The following is a 9,078-nucleotide window of genomic DNA, read 5'->3' on the forward strand; positions in this document are numbered from 1 at the left end:
CTACACGTTAAGGAGTCATTTACTGTAAACCGTATGACTTACGCCTCGTAAAGCGAAGACACTGAATTTTAAAGCCCAAAGGTCACGGCGAGGGGTAGCCATCGTCATGTCTAGCCTCAAGCTGGAGCCCGTGTCCAAGGCACCGGAGGCGAACACTGACAGGCACCCTGGCACCCATTTCCCTCTTTCCCTTTGTTGTTGTTTCCCAGCGTTTTTGATCTACCACCTTCCTGACCCTTCTGACGAACAACCTCTCTCGCAGACAAGCTTTCAGGGTGGAAAGGAACTGCTGGCAGACCGAGACCTTTCCCCTTGCACAGCCGTGCCAGCATCCAAAGGTCTGGTGGCATCCAAAGGTCTGGTGAAGGTAGCTGCTCAGCGTGTTCTCTGCTCCAGGAGCGCAGCCAGAGGAGGCATCGCTGCTCCCATCTCCCCTTCTGCATAGTCTGTGTAAACGTAGAGTTTCTGTTCTGTTTTCCAATTCGGTGTCCTCCCGTTAGTGCCACTGGTGGTAGAAATTTAGGAAAAGCAGTTCTAAGTGTTTGGATCTTCAGATCTTGTTAATCAAGGCCAGAGTTTCTTATGGAAGGAAGAGTAGCACTTTTAATTTCATTTTCATTTCTGTACAGAGAAGAGGACTCTAGAAGTTAAGTGCTAGTTTTATTAAATTACTGTCCATTGAAATACACCCAGATCTGTGCAATAACTCAGCTAAAGGCATCTGTAACTATTTGATTACAGTTGCTGAGCTCTGGATCTCTAAATATTAAAAATATTATACACTAATATAAAGCCAAGGGATAACCTAACTGTCATGAATTCAGACAAAATTAGCTATAAAAAAACATATTAAGCCCTCAAAATGAAAACCAGCAGTATATCTCTTCCTTCCTGACTCTAACTCAATGTGATGCTTCTAGGCTATTTAGAGAAATGTATTGCTATTTAGGACAGATTAGCTATCTTTTTTCCCCAAATATTTCAATATCTGTATAGTGAGACATATCTTCTCCCCCACCATCCTCACTCCTGACATCCCCAGAGCTGCCAGCCATGGCACATCATGAGCCAAGACACTAAGCGTGCTCCAATCAAGAAAATTCAGGCATTTCTTAGCCCATGTGTATTTTTACAACCTGTGTCCACTGATTCACAGGTAAAGACCTGGCACGATGATCTTTACATGATAGAAATAAACACAAACAAACCTTTTTAAAGAGATATATGATGATAATTCTCACCAAAATGAAGAAAACATTATGTAGAAGACATGACGTGCCACATGGACAACAGCAATTGAGGGTTTTTTTTGGGAAAAAAAGAGGTGGCAGCACTAAAAATTACTTCAGAAAAAGAATATTAAGAATTCATAAGAAGCAGGGAAACGTATCAAATAGCTGATCACATCGCTGCCTGCCCGTGACAATAGGGATAAAGGGTATAGGAAAAGCCAAAATCTAAAAGTAGTTTGCAAAATATCTAACAAGACCAAACTGGTGCCCCTGAGAAGACATCACAGGTACATTCTAGCCAGGTTTTACTCATCGTAACACTAAGCTACCAAACTTGTCCTGCTAGGAGTTGTCACGTACGGTCTCTTCAAACCTCCGACAGAGCTAAGCCAGCAAGGAAGCCCAGCCAGCTGCCCGAGCTGTGGTAAAGCCCAGCAGCCCCCGGACGAGCAGCCCTCCGGGCCCGGCAGGTGTCCAGCACCCACCTGCGGAGCAGGCACCCCGCTTTCTGCTTTGCACAGGGGTATAGTAATAAAGATAAGTAACTGCCTGGCTGGCAACGGCAATCACCCACGGGGCTCACAGCCCGCGTGCTGACACAGCCTGCTAAAGCTGTGCACTTAGCGGGAGCACAGGGAATATAAAAATAAATTTGAACTGAGTTTTTAGCATGCCTTGCTTGTTCTACAGGTTGTACTGGAATTATTTATGACTTTTCCTCATCATCTGGGGTAGATAGTTTCTCCTTAGGGAAGGCTGATGTCTAAAAAACCCTCCTTCCCTTTTCTTTTTCCCTTCTGTTTCCTCCCAAAAAGACAATTTAAAGGTGAAGAAGTTAGCTAATATTTCACCTACAGAAGAGAATTACTTAAAACACAATATTTAGCTGTTGTTGCTTGAAGACTTTATATTGATTCAAGCCTGCTCTGTCCCCAGAATGTGTCTCACCATCTCCACATCACGTGAGGCCAATGAGCCCGCTCAGGGAAGGGATTTGACTGAAAACTAGCACTTTTCCAAAGGCAGTAAGGTAAAACAATTTGTTTTCGATCTGATCTGGTGTTTGGTATGTGGTACACAATTGTGAAGGCTGACATAAAAGACATGGAGGGGGAAATCTGGCTGGGAGGAACTGTTGGTGAGTGCCCGCACTTCGCCTGACCCTGGGTGTGGGTGGCACTGCCCTCATCGCCCAGCAAACGGAATGGGCTGAGCTGGAGCAGCAGAAGCAGGCAGAGACGTCCCAAACTGCCTCGAGCTGCAAGGTCAGGACCAGAACTTCAGATCCAGAGTAAAAGGCAAAGAAAATACAGAAAAAAATATTTTGTAAAGCAAGCGAAGCTTATCCCATTTCCATGTTTATTGGACTTAAGGGTCTTTTTCTGTTCTATTCCCAGGAGTAAAATACAGGAAGAGTTACAGAACATTTATTGACAATGACTGACTATAGTGATGTGGGGAGAAAAATATGTTCTGGAGTACTGAAGTGCTCCAGCATCCTCATAAATCTGCACTGGAACAGGCTCTAGCCATTGTATTTCTGGGGCTGTTACAGCAGAGCCCAGCAGGACATACTCTCGCCACAGCAACCCAGAAAACTTCCCCATCAGAGTAGTCTCTGCTTTGCAACAGCACTCGCTCCCCGTCCTTGCTGCTCAAAGGGAATCGATATATTCAGGTCCTGAAGTAGCACTCAAGGCCTGAGTCCCAGCTCCAGTGCCACTTAGTCTCCCGCACTCCATCGAAGAGCAGCAACACGAGCCACCAGCAGCATCTCTCTTCTGCTGCAGTTATTGAGAAATAGGGCAGAGCTGGGAAAGCCTTCCCAATTCCGTCAATGCGCATCAGCGCTTGCTCTTTACGGCATGTACCGGAGAGATCCAGTGATCTGAGACCTAGTGTTCTCCCCCACTGTACGACTAGCCCGACCTGAGGACGGGGGCTTGGAGCACAGCCTGCGCCCTGCCGAAAGGGCTTACAGACCCAGCCAGGGGCTGCGCCGTGGGCGCTGCTGCTGGGGCTCACACGCAGCCCTGCTGCCCCCTCTGCCATGGCTGGGGGTCCTGGCCTGTGCCCGCCAGGCAGCTAGGGGTGGTAATGTCGGGTTACACCTGCTAATCCAGAACTTGTCCGTTAAACCTCGTCTTCTCTAGTATTTTCATCATGTTTCATTTTAAATATTTCATTAACACTTTATGACAAAAATCTTATGCGTGGCAAAAATTCTTGTGCAATCCTCCTGGTGAAAGAAGGTATTTCATTAAGCACTTTTGGAGTCAATAGGACATCACCCTTATCTTCCTTGAACTAGAAACCCAGGCATTCCAGAAGAGCAACTGCATACATTATCCACTGAGACCGAATGACTCTGTTACCATCCCCAGTTTGCTGCATGTCCTGTTTGCTCAGGACAAATAAGATTTTAAAGAACTGATGCTACGGGCATCCCTGAAGGACAGGTATTAATTCTATACTTCTAATGGAATAGCAGTGTATTATCTCCTTCATATACATGGAGAATTAAGCAGAGAAGCTAGAAGACCCATTTTGGGGAGTGCTGTGCATCCTACTCCCACACAAGCTAAATGAAGTCTTCCCTGGCCAGGGTCCCACGAGATTACTGGGCTTCAAACCGCCACTGAACCCTCCAATAGCTGAGCTGCAGAACTGCAAATATTATATTTAGCACTTGAAATGCTTTAAACTTGAACAGTCAGTCGTTAGAACATGGGAGTAGGTGGCCTGGTGTTTTTTTTTCTCCACTCAACTGATCAGAAGAGTGTGGGAAGAGATGTACTTTTTGAAATAAATAATTTGGTCAAGAACTGAAAGGACATTGGTATTGCAGCTGGAATCTGAGATCCATTGTCTATCCTCTGTTCATATTACTGCTTACCTGTACAACAGCGGTGCACAATATGCCCACTTGTTCTTTTAAAGAAAAAGTTGAAATTCAGCTGTCCTTGAGCAAGCAAAAAGATTCAGTAGCTTCAGCGGGGGTTCTGCTGAGCCTCGAAGGTTTGGTCGGGGAGCTTGCTTTTCATGGCTTCTTCAGCCAGCTAATCCTGCCAGAAGTGTTTCCTACAGAGCTCTGTCAGCACAACCGCCTCAGAGCCTCCTGCACCCCTGTTCACGTGCACCCAGCCCAGCCGTGGGCACTGCCTGTGAGGCTGAGGTAGGCTCAGCTGTAGGACTGACGTGTGCTGCTAGGTCAACGGAGGACATATATTCTCATTTGCAATGATATCAGGTATAAAAAGATTATGGGTTCCCTGCTCCTCAAAGCTAACTCCAGCAGCATAAAATGAGCATTCTCATGACTGTACCCAACAAGGGTATGGTGTAAGCTAACGTCCTACCTGTGACCCTATGACTTGACTTCGGAAGCGATAGGTTATGTGATGTGACCAGCTGTACAGAGGTAAGCTGACAACTCAAAAATAAAGCAATTGGAACGGGTCTTTCTGCCTAGAAGCACACACCACCCCCACCCCCAATCTCTGAGCACAGGGCTAACTTACGAAACACTCTTGCAATCTGGGATTCAAAATAATTTGCAAAGAGTGATGCAGCAAGCTACTTTCTCTTTCATAGACTGTGATGGCCTGAAAAAAGAGGGGAGCTAAATGTTGAAGTGATTCGAAGTGATTCATAACTGCCTTGGGGAGCATGCAGGCAGTCTCCTGCAGACCTTTGGCATCCTGCTGCTCCTTCAACTAATAAATGACAGTAAGTGGTGAAGCACCTAAGAGCAATTTGCATAGTGCCAAATACCCCAACATCACACACACATGGAGAACTTCTATTTTCATTTATACCCTGTTAAGGATTTTCAAAAGCCTTGGCTTCCTGTCTTATGAAGGCACTGGGTCAAGTAATCTCCTCTGCAAACAAAGGAAACTCCACTTAGATTACCCCCACAATGATTTTTTTCCTGGTCTTTCATCTACTCTGTAGCCTTTTTTGTTTTATAGGCCAGCCATGTATCTGCAGTAAGTGGTTAAGATGATTTACAGTTAGACTTTGACCTGCAGTGGTTGGAGATTATTGAATATTGTTTCTCCTGCAGCCTTAGACATGGCTTTGGGATTGAATTTTGGGTAAAAACTTCCATATTGGGCCAACAGTTGTAGTAACCACAGCACAAGCTCCCAAACTGAATTCAGCTTTGATATCCGTCCATCTTACGACCGGCAACAGAAATACCAGCATATGCACAAACATTAGCTGTGTTATTAGAAGGAATAGTCATCTGCTCATTCATCATAGATCATGAAAATATGATGCGCACTTTTTTTCTGCCTTTGTGTTTTAATTGCTAGTCCTTCAGAGCAAAGACCTTCTCTTTCATTTGTATACAGCCCATGGCAATAGGATCTTGTTTGTGAATCTCAATTAACGTGCTATGTAGAGATGTTTTTTTATTTTTGATGATGCACTGGAGATTTGAATCTAGAGGGAAAAAAAAAAGCTGTTTAAAGAGGTATTATAGATAAGCAGAGTTCTCCTTTCAGAGCGGTTCTTAAGGCATGAGGAAAGATTAGGCTGCTCTGAAGTACTGAGCAGGAGGACAACTGCATATTCGCCATGTGCTTTATCCTGTTACGCAAGAAATACCATTTATTTGAGTGGTATCAAATATGTAGTAAGGAACTACCCAGTAAAACGTAAAACAGCGTCTGCTACTTTTTTCGGTAGAGTTTTAATTCACATGTAAATGATCTGCATCTCAGTAGAGTCATGCTTTCTTTCTATCAGAAGGGGAGTCTTGCTCCTTATCTGGCTTCTTTAATGATTTTGATATCAGAGCCCTGACATTAGGTTTTGAGAATCTTGTTCCCACAGAGTCAAATTGCTTTTCTTCTCATATTGAGCATGGATTTTGGGGCAAAAAAGTTGCTGGATCCCTATTTTAGGCAAAAATAAATTGACCAAGCTTTAATCACGTAGTTTCAAGTTGCTTTTATGTGACAGCCTTTTGGTCATGGTCTTGGAAGTGCTGCTACTAAAGTGCTCCCAGGAAATTGCAGGAAGGATGCAGACACTGTCACAATATTCATTTTTTATTTAAGGTCATCAGCATTTTAAGATTCAAAACACCATTCAGATAGCCTTTTTGCAGTGCTTATCTAGTTTTGGTTTTCGGAACATACCATTACCTGGAAGCATATACCGGAAAAGAAATCCTTTTTTCCCATTTCCTTTCTTTTCTACTTCCCATGACTCCAATCAGGAGAATATGAGGCTCTTGCAACCTTAACAAACCCTCAGAAACTGATGCTATTGACCTCTGTCAGGCAGTTTCTGTTCGAACTGCTAAGTGTTTCCAGAAGGCTGCTCTATCCCCAGGTTTTTCAGTGAGGAATAGCAGTAACAAGCCAATATACATAAAAGGCCAACTGACCGCATCAACAACAGGTTAAACTGTCTTGATTACGTGATATGCAACAGTCAGTGCACTGCTGTTCTCTGTAAATCAGGCTTCTTATAGATACCTGCTGCTTGCTAGCTCAGGCATACTACTTCAGATTTGCTTGGTCTGAAAACTTTTGCCTGAGAAGCATTACAATTTCCAGCTGAGCAATTTCCTTCTCCGCTGACCTGGTTTTTTGGAGGACAGCATACCCAGAGTCTGATCCCGAAGGACAAAACGGTGAAGAGAAATGAAGATGTTGTCACTCAGACCTGTTTTTTCCCCTTTGGTGAAATGAGTACCTGCTCCTTTCTGTTCCTCAAATATCTTAAACTGTCAAGAAAGTTCTCTCGGGCAAGTATCCACACATTTGGCCACAGCACTGCGCAAACATTTCCATGTCTATATTCAGCCACCTACACATTAAGATGTTTTAAAATGTTAGTGTTCACTTTGAATACATTGTATTATCAACAAACCCTTATCTTCCCTCAATTTCATATTTTCATATTTAAAAAATGTTTTCCTTTATTTATCATTAAATTCAACTCACAGTAAGAGTCTGCATAAGGGAATAAAAACAAGTCTTCAGAGCCTTCTACAATTAGCATACCCGCATCATGCTCCAGTAATTACATCCCCTGAGACTTCAGTTGGGATGCCACACTGCTCTCATCACTACAGCATTCCCATGGGGGAAATTAAGAGGCAAAATACCAAGATTACTCAGATGCCATATTCTCCGTGCATACACCATTGATTTCCTGGTCTTTTTGCATTTGGCTCCAGCCAACAAATGGCTTACCAGCAACCAAAACCAGCACAGCTGTGTTTGTTCCAGGCCACCAACAGCAGGTCAAAATGGATTAGCATGAAACTTACTCTTTTTTATAGGGAGGAAAAATTCTTCGGTGAATCATTATTGCTTACAGGATACAGGCACTAAGCTTCTTAGGAGGCATCAGGGAGAAGAGTGTTTGGGGGTGCTGAGGGTCTTTTGCGTGTGGTGCTTTTGTTCCTTTTTCTTCTCCTTTTTGCTGCCTCCTCCACATTTTACCCAGGAAAAGTCCACCAATATTGTCTTCATTCTCCATTTAATGGTACTTCTTTACCTGCAGGACTCTTTTGGCGTATTATTCTTCTAGACCCAGAAAATGCTTGACTCCTTTCCCAGGTCCCTAACTGTTGTGGTTTAAATGGGACACTAACACCCTTTTTATCTTCAGGTGGCATAAAGAAGTCTGTAGACCAAGTTAAAGTTCTTCAGTCCAGTCTATTAAAAAATGGTGTAGGTTTTCTAACTTTAAAATTCAGTATCCCAGTTCTCAGCTGTGCTAAGCCTCTCCACACTACTATCCCAGAAATCACCAATGGCCACTTCAGAAAACTGAAAAAGAATTGATACAACTACTGCAGCGTTACCCACCCCACTTGGTGTAATGCGTGTAGAAAGGAAAACAGCCCTCTTAAAATCTTAGCAGTTTCTATCAGCTGTAGGCATTTCTGAGAACTGTGTGTAGCCAGGTTTCTCTAAATTAAACCAGGAAATTTGGGTGCTACGCTTTTACCCAGCATCACCTAGTGATGCGTTACAACTCCATGCTTGATTTATACTGAATGGTCATCAGTCATAGCCAAATTTCAGGACTGTAGCTTGATAAATAACACTACATTGTATTGCGGTAACCAAATGTTTATTTCACAGTTGCCCGCATTATGCAACTCTTTGGAAATATTCAGAAAAACAGATGTGTGGTACACAAACCCCAGGCTAGCTGTGTCCCCTCCTACATCGAGCTCCATGCAGTAACTTCTGGTCTCAGATCTTACAGGGGGCATCAGCAAAGCCAATTGAAGTTGACAGGAGAATTTCTGCTCACCTTTTGATGAGGGAGATGGATTTAAGTACCCTATTTATTGCAGAAGTAGTTGAGCACAGTCCTGCCACACATTCCTGTTTGATGCCTTTCAATGGTTAAACAATTTAAAAAGTATATGGAATGAACATTTCCAAGTTGTGGGTAGTTTATAAGAAATCCTATTCAATAGAGAAGAGTTTCCTCTTCTGTGCTTTGTTTGCCTTAAAACAGTTGCACAGGAGAAAATCCATGTTCCACCACAATATGTACTTACTGGTCTACTAACCAACATATAACTGACTTACAAAACAAATTTCCATTTATTGTCAACATTTAACATTTTTTTTTATTTATTCCTTTCTTTTCTATGCTATCTTTGTACATTCATGAAAGTCCAAGAGCTTATACTTAGGACTACTCCTAAACCTGCTTAAGTTCCTAAGCCTTAAACAAGGATTGGACAGAGATTTACCTAGGAAGGAACATAATAGCCATGCCTCTGTGTACATGCATTAGCGTTATGAAATATATTTTAAAAAGCCAAAGTCAATTCCACAACTGCAGTTTAGAACAC

The sequence above is a fragment of the Falco punctatus genome (genome assembly GCF_963210335.1).
Source record: "Falco punctatus genome assembly, chromosome: 4".
In the NCBI taxonomy this organism is placed as follows: domain Eukaryota; kingdom Metazoa; phylum Chordata; class Aves; order Falconiformes; family Falconidae; genus Falco; species Falco punctatus.